General features: G+C 42.6%; 1 protein-coding gene across 2 annotated transcripts in view; it reads left to right on the forward strand.

The window, feature by feature from the left end:
* The window catches only part of LOC121869521 (codanin-1-like), an 88226-nt gene that overhangs the window by 20933 nt on the left and 53737 nt on the right, over window positions 1-13556 (forward strand). The gene's annotated exons all lie outside the window — the stretch shown is intronic.

The raw sequence follows: 13556 nt of genomic DNA on the forward strand, positions 1-13556 counted from the left end.
ATCTACCATTCTCCTCATCACCTACCATTCTCCCCATCACCTACCATTCTCCTACATCATCTATAATTCCCCTACATCACCCACCATTCTCCCCATCACCTACCATTCTCTCATCACCTACCATTCTCCTACATCACCTACCATTCTCCTCATCACCTTTCTCCTACATCATCATTCCCCTACATCACCCACCATTCTCCTACATCACCTACCATTCTCCTACATCACCTACCATTCTCCTACATCACCTACCATTCTCCTCATCATCTATAATTCCACACCACCTACCATTCTCCTACATCACCCACCATTCCCCTACATCACCATTCTCCTACATCACCTACCATTCTCATACATCACCTACCATTCTCCCATCATCTACCATTCTCCTACATCACCTACCATTCCTACATCATCCACATTCTCCTACTTCACCTACCATTCTCCTACATCACCTATCATTCTCCTCACCTACCATTCTCCTACATCATCTACCATTCCCCTACATCTCATTCCCCTACATCCTCCTACCATTCTCATACATCACCTACCATTCTCCTACATCACCTACCATTCTCCTACATCACCTACCATTCTCCTACATCACCTACCATTCTCCTACATCACCTACCATTCTCCTACATCACCTACCATTCTCATACATCACCTACCATTCTCCTTCATCACCTACCATTCTCCTACATCACCTACCATTCTCATCACCTACCATTCTCCGGCATCACCATTCTCCCTCATCGCCTACCATTCTCCTACATCACCTACCATTCCCCTACATCACCTACCATTCCCTACATCACCCTACATTCTCCTACATCACCTACCATTCTCATACATCACCTACCATTCCCCTACATCACCTACCATTCTCCTCATACCTACCATTCTCCTACATCACTACATTCTCCTACATCACCCTACCATTCCCTACATCACCTACCATTCTCCTACATCACCTACCATTCTCCTACATCACCTACCATTCTCCTACATCACCCTACCATTCTCCCTACATCACCTACCATTCTCCTACATCACCTACCATTCTCATACATCATTCCATTCCCCTACATCACCTACCATTCTCCACATCACCCTACCATTCTCATACATCACCTACCATTCCCCTACATCACCATTCTCCTACATCATCACCATTCTCCTACATCACCTACCATTCTCCTACATCATCACCATTCTCCTACATCACCTACCATTCTCCTACATCACCTACCATTCCTACATCACCTACCATTCTCCCTACATCATCTACCATTCTCCTACATCACCTACCATTCTCCCCACATCATCTACCATTCTCCTACATCATCTACCATTCTCCTACATCATCTACCATTCTCCTACATCACCTACCATTCTCCTACATCACCTACCATTCTCCACCATCACCTACCATTCTCCTACATCACCTACCATTCTCCTACATACCTACCATTCCCTCCCTACCATTCTCTACATCACCTCCATTCTCCTACATCACCTACCATTCTCCTTACTATCACCTACCATTCCCCTACATCACCTACCATTCTCCTACATCACCTACCATTCTCCCTACATCATCTACCATTCTCCTCATCACCTACCATTCTCTACATCTACCATTCTCCTACATCACCTACCATTCCCCTACATCACCTACCATTTCCCACATCACCTACCATTCCCCTACATCGCCTACCATTCCTCATTCATCATCCACCATTCCCTACATCACCTACCATTCCCCTACATCCTACCCTTCCCCTACATCACCTACCATTCCCATCGCCTACATTCCCCTACATCATCTACCATTCTCCTCATCGCCTACCATTTCCCTATCACCTACCATTTCCCCTACATCGCCTACCATTCATCGCCTACCATTCCCCTACATCGCCTACCATTCCCCTACATCATCTACCATTCCTCTCATCCTACCATTCCTCTGCATCACCTACCATTCCCCTCTGCATCACCTACCATTCCCCTACATCACCTACCATTCTCCTACATCATCTACCATTCCCTACATCACCTACCATTCTCCTACATCACCTACCATTCTCATACATCACCTACATTCCCCTACATCACCTGCATTCTCTCCATCACCTACCATTCTCCTACATCACCTACCATTCTCATACATCACCTACCATTCTCCTACATCACCTACCATTCCCCTACATCACCTACCATTCTCCTCATCACCTACCATTCTCCTCATCACCTACCATTCCTGTCATCACTCATTCTCATCACCTACCATTCCCTACATCACCTACCATTTCTCATACATCACCTACCATTCTCATACATCACCTACCATTCCCCCATCACCTACCATTCCCTACATCACCTACCATTCTCCTACATCACCTACCATTCCCTGAATACCTACCTTTCTCCCACATCACCATTCTCCCATCACCTACCATTTCCCCTACATCTACCATTCCCCTACATCTCTACCATTCTCCTACATCCTTACCATTCCCCTACATCACCTACCATTCCTCTGCATCACCTACATTCCCCTACATCACCTACCATTCTCCTACATCATCTACCATTCCCTACATCACCTACCATTCTCCATCACCTACCATTCCCCTACATCACCTACCATTCCCCATCGCCTACCATTCTCCTGCATCTCTCCTTTCCTCATCCCCCTACCATTCTCCCATCACCTACCATTCTCATCGCCTACCCTTCCCTACATCACCTACCATTCCCTACATCGTCTACCATTCCCTACATCGCCTACCATTCCTCATCATCTACCATTCTCATCGCCTACCCTTCCCTACATCACCTACCATTCCCTACATCGCCTACCATTCCCCACATCCTTCTGCATTCTCCTACATCATCTACCCTTCTCCTCTACCTTCATCACCATTCCCCCTCATCGCCTACCATTCCCCTCATCGCCTACCATTCATCGCCTCCCTTCCCTACATCACCTACCATTCCCCCCTCATCCTTCACCATTCCCCTACATCATCTACCATTCTCTACATCGCCCCATTCTCTACATCATCTACCATTCCCCTACATCGCCTACCATTCTCCTACATCATCTACCATTCCCCCTCATCGCCTACCATTCCCCTACATCTCTATCATTCTCCTACTTCATAGCATTCCCCTACATCACCCCATTCTCCCCCATCACCTACCATTCTCCACATCATCTACCATTCCTTAGCCACCACCATTCCCCTACATCATCTACCATTCTCTACATCGCCTACCATTCTCCTACATCATCTACCATTCCCCTACATCGCCTACCATTCCCCTACAATCTCACCATTCTCCTCTTCACTTAGCATTCCTCTGCATTACCTACCATTCCCACATCACCTACCATTTACATCGCCTACATACATCACCCTACCATTTTCATCGCCTACCATTCCCCTACATGCCTACCATTCCCCTACTTCTTAGCATTCCCCTACATCATACCATTCCTCTGCATCACCTACCATTCCCCATCGCTACCATTCCATTCTACCACCATGCCTACCATTCTCCACCATCTCTACCATTTCATCGCCTACCATTCCCCTACATCATCTACCATTCTCCTACTTAGCATCCCTACATCACCTACCATTCCTTACATCGCCTACCATTCTCCATCATCTACCATTCCCTACATCGCCTACCATTCCCCTACATCATCTACCATTCTCCTACATCGCCTACCATCCTACATCATCTACATTCCCCATCGCCTACCATTCCCCATCGCCTACATTCCCCATACCTACCATTCCCTGCATCACCTACCTTTCTCACTCACCTACCATTCTCCCACATCACCTACCATTCCCCTACATCACCTACCATTCCCCTCATCATCACCATTCTCCTACATCCTTAGCATTCCTACATCACCTACCATTCCTCTGCATCATCTACCATTCCACTACATCACCTACCATTCTCCTACATCATCTACCATTCTCCTACATCACCTACTTTCCCATCACCTACCATTCTCCCACACATCACCTACCATTCCCCCTCATCCTTCTACCCTTCCCTACATCACCTACCATTCCCCTACATCGCTTCATCACTTCACCATTCCCCTACATCATCTACATTCCCCTACATCGCCTCCTTCCCCTAAATCACCTACCATTCCCCTACATCGCCTACCATTCCCCTACATCGCCTACCATTCTCCACCATCATCACCCTTCATCGCCTACCTTCCCTACATCACCTGCCATTCCCCTACATCGCCTACCATTCATCGCCCTCCCTTCACATCACCTACCATTCCATCGCCTACATTCTACATCATCTACCATTCTCCTACATCGCCTACCATTCTCCTACATCATCTACCATTCCCCTACATCGCCTACCATTCTCCTCCATCATCTACCATTCCCTCATCGCCTACCATTCTCCACATCATCTACCATTCCCCTACATCGCCTATTCCCCTCATCATCTACCATTCTCCTATTCATAGCATTCCCCTACATACTACCATTCCCTTACATCGTCCACCATTCTCACCATCATCTACCATTCATCATACCATTCCCCATCATCTACCATTCTCCTACATCGCCTACCATTCTCCTACATCATCTACCATTCCCTACATCGCCTACCTTCCCATCATCTACCATTCTCCTACTTCATAGCATTCCTCTGGTACCTACCATTCCCCTATCACCTACCATTCCCCTCATCGCCTACCATACATCACCTACCATTCTACATCGCCTACCATTCCCCTACATCGCCTACCATTCCCCTACTTCACTAGCATTCCCCTACATCACCTACCATTCCTCTGCATCACCTACCATTCTACATCGCCTACCATTCTCCTACATCATCTACCATTCCCTACATCGTACCATTCTTTCACCATCATACATTCCCCTACATCGCCTACCTTCCCCTACATCATCTACCATTCTCTACCCTTATCATTCCCCTACATCACCTACCATTCCCCATCGCCTACCATTCTCCTACATCATCTACCATTCCCCTACATCGCCTACCATTTCATCATCTACATTCTCTACATCGCCTACCATTCTCCTCATCATCTACAATTCTACATCGCCTACCATTCCCCTATCATCTACCATTCTCTACTTCACTTAGCATTCCTCTGCATACCTACCATTCCCCACATCACCTACCATTCCCCTACATCGCCTACCATACATCACCCTACCATTCCCCATCGCCTACCATTCCCCTACATCGTCATTCCCCTACTTCACTTAGCATTCCCCTACATCACCTACCATTCCTCTGCATCACCTACCATTTCCCTACATCTACCATTCTCCTACATCATCTACCATTCCCATCGCCTACCATTCTCCATCATCATTCCCCCTACATCGCCTACCATTCCCCTACATCATCTACCATTCCTCTACTTCCATAGCATTCCCTACATCACCTACCATTCCTTACATCGCCTACCATTCTCCTACATCATCTACCATTCCTACATCGCCTACCATTCCCCATCATCTACCATTCTCCTACATCGCCTCACCATTCTCCTCATCATCATCTACCATTCATCGCCTACCATTCATCATCTACCATTCTCCTCCTTCCCCAGCATTCCTCTGCATACCTACCATTCTACATCACCTACCATTCCCTCATCGCCTACCCTACATCTGCCATTCCCCTACATCGCCTACCATTCCCCTAGTCATATACCATTCCCTACTTCACTTAACATTCCCTACATCACCTACCATTCCTCTGCATCACCTACCATTCCCCTCATAGCCTACCATTCTCCTACATCATCTATTCCCTACATCACCTACCATTCCCTACATCTACCATCTCTACATCACCTACCATTCTACATCGCCTACATTCCTCTACTTCACTTAGCATTCCCCTACATCGCCTACCATTCCCTACATCATCTACCATTCTCCATCATGTACCATTCTCCTACATCATCTCACATTCCATCTTCCTGTCACCACATCTACCATTCTCATACATCACCTACCATTCTCTACATCATCTACCATTCTCCCATCATCTACCATTCTCTACATCATCTATTCTCCTACATCTACCATTCCCCTACATCGCCTACCATTCTCCTACATCACCTACCATTCCCCTACATCACCTACCATTCTCTGCATTACCTACCATGTCTCTGTGTCACCTACCATGCCTCTCGTCTACTACAATGCTTCATTCTTCGTCTGCAGTGCTGGTAAGTGTTAATTTTTAATTATTAATTTCCTTGTCGTGTACAGTGGTCCGTCCTCCCTTGCCGAAGCACAATTGGTTTCACAGTCACTGTTAACTGAATTTATTATTTCAGTGGGATGAGTAGTGGTTCCAACTCACAAAATTCTCTTAAAATAATTAAAAAGTACATACAAAATACTGTATACAGTAATAAATTAACAAAACATCAAATATAACAAAATACAGTGCTGTATGGTACTGTCTTATACAGTAGTTCTCGGTTTCCTGAAATTTCGATTAACATTACCTTCCATAAGAATATTGATGGTTGCGAACAAAGATTCGTTAACGAAATTCTTACAAAATGTTTCACATGCTTTGGCTTGCTCTCGCTGGAAGATTAGTCATCATTACAAAATCGGTTCTAGGGCTTACATTCGTTAAAATTGGAGTAAATATCAGAAGGTTGTACTATTCATTAAATATTAAAAATTTTTTTTTTTTACACTTATTTAACAATAGCAGCTCTTACTCTGAAACAGCAGTAGGGCATCACCCTCCGAGGCTCACATTGTCACTGTTCCGTCCTCAAAACTTCTTCTTCCATCAACAGTTCATTAAAGGTGTATGTATGTTTCATGTTTTTCCTACAATTTGCAACAAAGAATGCAGTGCAACCCTCGTTAATTAGGACCCCTTTAATCCGGTTCGAGTAACCGTCGAAATCTAAACTGTCTGTATTAAATTTCTGGTTCTGGATTTGTCCTGTTGCAATTGGGGTTGCAATTTCCAAATTCTGTGTCACTACTAAGGAATAACGAGTCTCTGGTGCACTGCACTCCAAGATTAAAAGCAGGGCAGCTTTCAGGCGTCCTGAAATGAAAACAGACTCTATGCCGGGCACTCAAATAAACATACAGTCGGCCCTTCACATCTTCACATCGTGGTTTAGCATTCACAGGATTATAATCTTGTAGTTGTCCGCCAGAGAATATTCTGTACATTAAATGGTAAGTACATTCCGTCGCGCCATTCAACTTTCGCCTTGACACGGGCTGAGACACACGCCCGCTCATAACCTCACACACACTGCATAGCTCTCCCTCACTCCAGTCAGTCTCGCTTCCAGCAACCACACTTGTGTTGACATCCCAGCATTGTAGTTGCAAAAATATTGCATTTCATTGAATGTATTATATCAAGCACAGTATGGAATAAGACTATCACTAATATAAGAGTATTTTGACAAAAACTACTAAAAAAAATGAGTAACATCTCTTGAACATCGGAAGGTTAGGTAAGTCTCTTGTTTTAGATCATGTATTATTTTATCTAATTTACATTGAAATACATCACGTTTCTTAAAAGTACTATTTATTTCTGAGAAATATGGAAATGTAATATTTTGCTGAAATAGCGTCGTATTACAGTGAAAGTGGCAACAGCTTCCTTTCTTTTACGCTCAAAATGTTACCATGTCGCTTTTCGAACAGTTTTCGGTTAAAAACTGTTGTATTACAATAATATTCTATCTAATTCGCAAAGATGCAACAGTTTTTTAACTGAAAACCATTAAAAATTCGGTAACATCTTTTGAAAACGGCGAGTCATTGTTTTCGTCGCGATTTTGTCCCATTCCACTGTAATACTTAAGTCATTTTCATAAAATATTTCATTTCTGTGAATGTAGTATATCCAACTTTAGTATGAATAGAAGAATATCATTGTAATATAACGGTATTTTTAACTGAAAACTATTAAAAATTGATAACATCTCTTGAACATTGGAAGGTGAGGAGAAGTCTTTTGTTTTAAGTCATGTATTTTTATCTATTTTTACATTTGAAATACATCACGTTTCCTTAAAGTACTAGCTATTTCGAATATATTCATTCAGAAGCGCCAGTTTAGGTAAAATATCGTGTGATGTAACATTTTTAATTAAGCTTGATTGGCTCGTACCCTCTAGCCCTGTTCAAGGAAGGACTGGGAGAACTGTTTGGTGCCGCGATGGCAAGGAAAATGATTTGGATGATTTTAATGAAAATATTCAATGTGGTATCGTGGTATTTATTCAAGTCAGTGAGATGAAATATTGTTGTAATGCAACAGTAGTGACGATGTGGAGAGGATAAACTCGGAGGCGGAGGATAGGCGAGAGGTGACGCCTGGCAGCGAGCAGGGGCAGTGGAGATGCCAGCCAGTATTCACAGTTGTATTAATTGTTTATAGTTATTTTTTGCATTTTTAATGTTAAACTGTGCATTACGTTTTCAACAAAACTACCATTTTATTTCTGAGAACATGGAAATGTAATATTTTTGCACCAGAAATGATGTCGATATTACAGTGGAAAAGTGTAGCTTAATGACTTTCGCTTTCTTTAGTTCAAAAAGATGTTACTGTAATAAAGCTTTGAATGGTTTTCGGTTGGCCAGGATTATAAGGCTAATAGTAGAGATAGAATATTGACCCAGCAATATGATGCAGTACAACAGTTTTTTTGCTGAAAACCATTAAGGTGCGGTAAAATATTTTGAACAACAGCGAAAAGCGAAAGTCTTTACGTCATGATTTTATCACTTCCCACTATAATATGTATGTCATTCGCAAAAAATATTACATTTCCATATTTATTTCCGAGAATATATTCATTCGGTAGTCACAGTTAGATGCAAAATAGCAGCGATGTAATATATTTAATGAAAATCGTATAAGTAGTTTTCTCTTGACAATTTAATTAACAATAATTGATGTTTCAAATTTAATAGACAAAAATTTATGTCAGTATCTATAAGTGCTGTAAATGAATACTTTGTTTTGTAATCCTGCTACCGCCCACCATGGATTTGGCTACTTTGGGCTGCAAGAGATCTGCCCCACAGCAACTGTACCGACACTCACAGCTGGTGGTGCGTTGGTGTGTCGTTTCCATTGTTTACTGGTAGCTACTGGTAAATATTTTTCAACCTAACGAAACTATTACCCGTTTAGAGGTCGACCCCCAATTTTTTGCCAAATAATTTGGTCTTAAAAACTCAAACTACACATAGGTAAATACGATAAATAAGGACATAGGGGGCCAGGGTTTTTTTAGGGGGGGGGGGCAGCAATAGTACACGGATTTTTAACATTCACGGGTATCTCTGTTACCTAACCCCTGCGAATGTTAAGGGCCGACTGTACACACAGCTACATGTTTTGTGGACTACCCACTGTACAGTATCCTTTTCATCACTTTGTAATAAACCTAGTCATGCCTATGTGTGTTTCTGATAATTACCATAACATTATATATTTATATATTAACAGTTGTACAAACACAAGGCCTCACACATGCCACTCAGACTGACAGACTTGACAAGTTTTACCAACCATAAGGACAGTTGAAGCTTTAAACATCACTCACAATGGATCTTGAATATTCCAACTGTAATCAGACATACCTAAGTTGCCTCAACAATTGCAACCCCAGTTGCAATATCAAATTCTGTGTCACTTCTAAGAAGTAATGAAGTCTCTGGTGCACTGCACTCTAAGATTAAGAGAAAGCGGATGACTCAGGCGTCCTGAAGTGAGAGAAAACAGACTCCTATGACGGGGCACTCAAATAAACATACACATAGCTGTATAATGCAATATTATGCAATATTAACCCCTAAATCGGTTAATTTGGACAATCGGCTAAAACGGACACCCTTCCCCCCTATTAGTCTGTTTTGACGAGGGTCGACTGTATATTTTTTTAGCATTAAACTGTTATTATTTTATTGTCTAATCATCACTACATATAACACCACCCATCATCACTACATATAACATCATCCATCATCACTACATATAACACCACCCATCATCACTACATATAACATCATCCATCATCACTACATATAACACCATCCATCATCACTATATATAACACCATCCATCATCACTACAGATCGGTAAAGTATTTTCCGAGATTCTTGTGCGGACACACAAACAAACACACAACACACACAAACAAACAGACATACTTCTTTGTTTTATATAGATAGATAATTGCAGTACAGGGAACTAGTTTTTGGTGCACCAATCAGCCACTTCACTCACCCACCAAGGCCTCAGTTTGTATCTCTGGTCAGTGGAGGTAACATCTTGCTTGTGGGTCTCTTGAACACAGAGTATTTTCACGTTTTTACAGTACAATTATTGGTCATTCTGAAATTTATTTAACATATTGACAATATATAGTGCAGTGCAGTGTTGATTTAAAGAAAATAATCTTGAATTACACTTAGTGAACTTAAAATTTTATGGGTGAAATGACGGCATGAAGCATGGGGTGATTTCTCTTCCACCCCCACTTCCTTCTCTTCTCCCTTCTCCTCCACCCGCACTTCTAATTCCCATCATCATCATCATCATCAACCAGGAACCTTCTACATGCACACCCCAAAGTAAGTGTACTTTACTGCATTTTTTTTTACTTTGTATGTAATTTTTGGTGAGTTGGAACCAATTACCCAAAATCCCATTGAAACAATGGTTTCGGTTAACAAAATTTTCGGTTAACGAACGACCTTCTGGAACGAATTGTGTTCGTTAACCCAGGGACCACTGTACTCTACAATAATAAATAAAAGACAATAAAATATTTTAACACTTAATTTGAGTTGTGTACGTAGAATTCCCGGCGGCTTTGTTTACATAGCGGCAGCGCAAACAGCTGATTGTAGACACAGTTGATGACGACATGCTATATTCTTTACAGAGTGTATTGGTTCTAATGCCTTCTCAGTATTTCTTAATAATTTCTAATTTCACTTGAATTGAAATTGCCTTCCGAGATTTCTTTGGACCCATGCTTGATAATTTCACCAATAAAACTTTAAGTTCACAGCAATTTATTTAACTAACTCAAGATTTTATTTATTTAAACCAACACTGCACTGTATATTATCAATATGTTAATTAAATTTCAGAATGACCAATAATTTTAATGTAAAAATTAAAAAAAATATTCAAGAGCACAACCATCTCGATGTTTACTCCACTGGCAGCAAAGGTAAACATAGAACCGATTATTGGCAGACGAGTCGATCAGCTGATGCGCGCACCAAAACGTGTTTCTCGTAAGGCTGCCGTTAATAGAACTGAAAGTCCTTACGGGAGGTAATTCATTAACTGAAAGCTCGTAAATTGAACCGCTCGTTAATGGAGGGTCCACTGTATACATATGTGGGCCGATAATTTTTTGGGGTTGTATTTTTGTGGGGGGATAATTCAGCAAGTTGAGAGCCCTTACGTGCTGAGTTAATTAGGTTTTACGGTATTTGCCCTATGGGATATACTGTAGAGGGTTACCTACACAAGTGTTCCCTTTGACCATTACCATCCACTGTCCCTTGACTCTAAAATGAACACTTAATGGTCATTTATGTTTCTTTGCCATATGTTCTAGAGAACCTACACCATATAAATATCTCAAGCTATGTACTGAAAGCGGAGGATATGCAGGAATTTCTACCTCCTGGACATTTTGTTGGGACAAGCAGAGGTGCCGGAATATCAATCCTGTAAAAATATTATAAAGGGACTAGGTCAATAGTAAAAATTTGTGGGAGAGAACCAAAGTTATCCACTCTGCAAGATGGTAGCCTCCTAGTGGAGGTCTCCTTCCCGAGGAGTGCTCGACTCCATATCCTGTCTGAGGTACCTGGTGCCCTTGTCTCCTGTACTCCACATTCCACCTTTAACCAGTGTTGAGGGGTGGTATTCTCTAAAGAGCTGCTCCGATACTCAGAGAAGAAGGTTCTAGAAGAGCTCAGAGACCAAAAGATGGTGAAAGTGGAATGGTTCTGTAAGAAAGAAAATTGCGCTCTTAACCTTACACCAATTCTGTTATTGACACTTGACTGCTTCAAGGTTGCCTGGATCTCCCTTCAGGTGAAACCATACGTCCCAAAGTCTCGGCGATGTTTCCGTTGTCAAATGTATGGCCATGTCCGCCACACTTGTCGTAAGTTAGAGCCGAGTGTTCCTGCAATATGTGTTAGCTGTGGTAAGGCCCATAAAGGTCAGAAATGTCCAGGCCACCTCCATGGATCCTCGATCTGGGAAGTCATCTCCAGGGGTTAACTTTGGTGTGGGTCCACCGAATGGGTCTACAGCTGGGTCATCTGTGGCCACAAAGCCACAGACACATCTTTGAACTCTGGGGCAGGACAGACATGCCCAGCCCCACACAAGCCGCTGCCGCCCCCACACACACACACACACCCATTCCCCAAATATGTAACTGTATATTTTTTAACCTTCTGGCTGCCAAGCTCTTTCAATAAACCATTAATTATTATTATTATTACACCACAGGGGGACTGTAAGAGGCGCACGTCATGGTACACTTTCAGGGTATCCTCCAGGCTCCAACACCCAAATTAAGCCTAAGCCTAAATGCATGTTAGGGGCCACACACTCACCTGCCCCTACTTAGATCTCTAATAATCATGGCTACCATAGTTCAATGGAATTGTTGAGGCTTACAAGTCAACTGGGAAGAGTTCCAGTTGTTCCTGGACAAATTCTCCCATTTATGCATTTGTCTCCAGGAGACAATGTTAGGTGCCTATGATCATCCCCCTCCCAGAGGATATTTGGTTTTTCATTCTCCTCAAAATCCAGAAGAGACACATTATGGGACCACAGCCATCCTTGTCTCAGACAAGTGTGGTGTACCATATAGCCATCACTTCCCCATTGCAGGCAACAGCTTGCAAGATTCATCTCCAACGTACCTATACCATATGCTCTGTTTGCCTCCCACCCAATACACCAATTACCTGGGAGGATTTGGTTTCTTTAATTCAACTTCCTTCTCCTTATCTTATCCTCTGTGATTTTAATGGGTGGCATACCCTCTGTTGTGATACAATAGTTAATTAAAGAAGTGGCTTGATAGCTTTGATCATAGAAGAAATGGACCTGGGTATATTAAATACTGGTGATATCACCCACTACCATGTCCAGACCAACATGGCTACAGCCATTGTGCTCAGCAGACTCTCTACTAGACTTTGACTGGAGAGTAATAGATGACCTCAGAGGAAGTGACCACTACCCTATCCTACTTTCCTCCCTGGAAGTCCTCCTGACACCACAAGTTCCCCGTTGGCGGTTAGACAAGGCGGACTGGGACTTGTTCAAGGAACTAGTGAAGGTAGATAGGAACTTTGAAGAATTACCCTCTGTAGATGATGCAGTTGAATACTTAGCCAGTCTCCTCCAGTGGGCTGGTCACTGCCCCATTACTCATACCT

This window comes from Homarus americanus, unplaced genomic scaffold (genome assembly GCF_018991925.1).
Source record: "Homarus americanus isolate GMGI-L3 unplaced genomic scaffold, GMGI_Hamer_2.0 scaffold23578, whole genome shotgun sequence".
In the NCBI taxonomy this organism is placed as follows: domain Eukaryota; kingdom Metazoa; phylum Arthropoda; class Malacostraca; order Decapoda; family Nephropidae; genus Homarus; species Homarus americanus.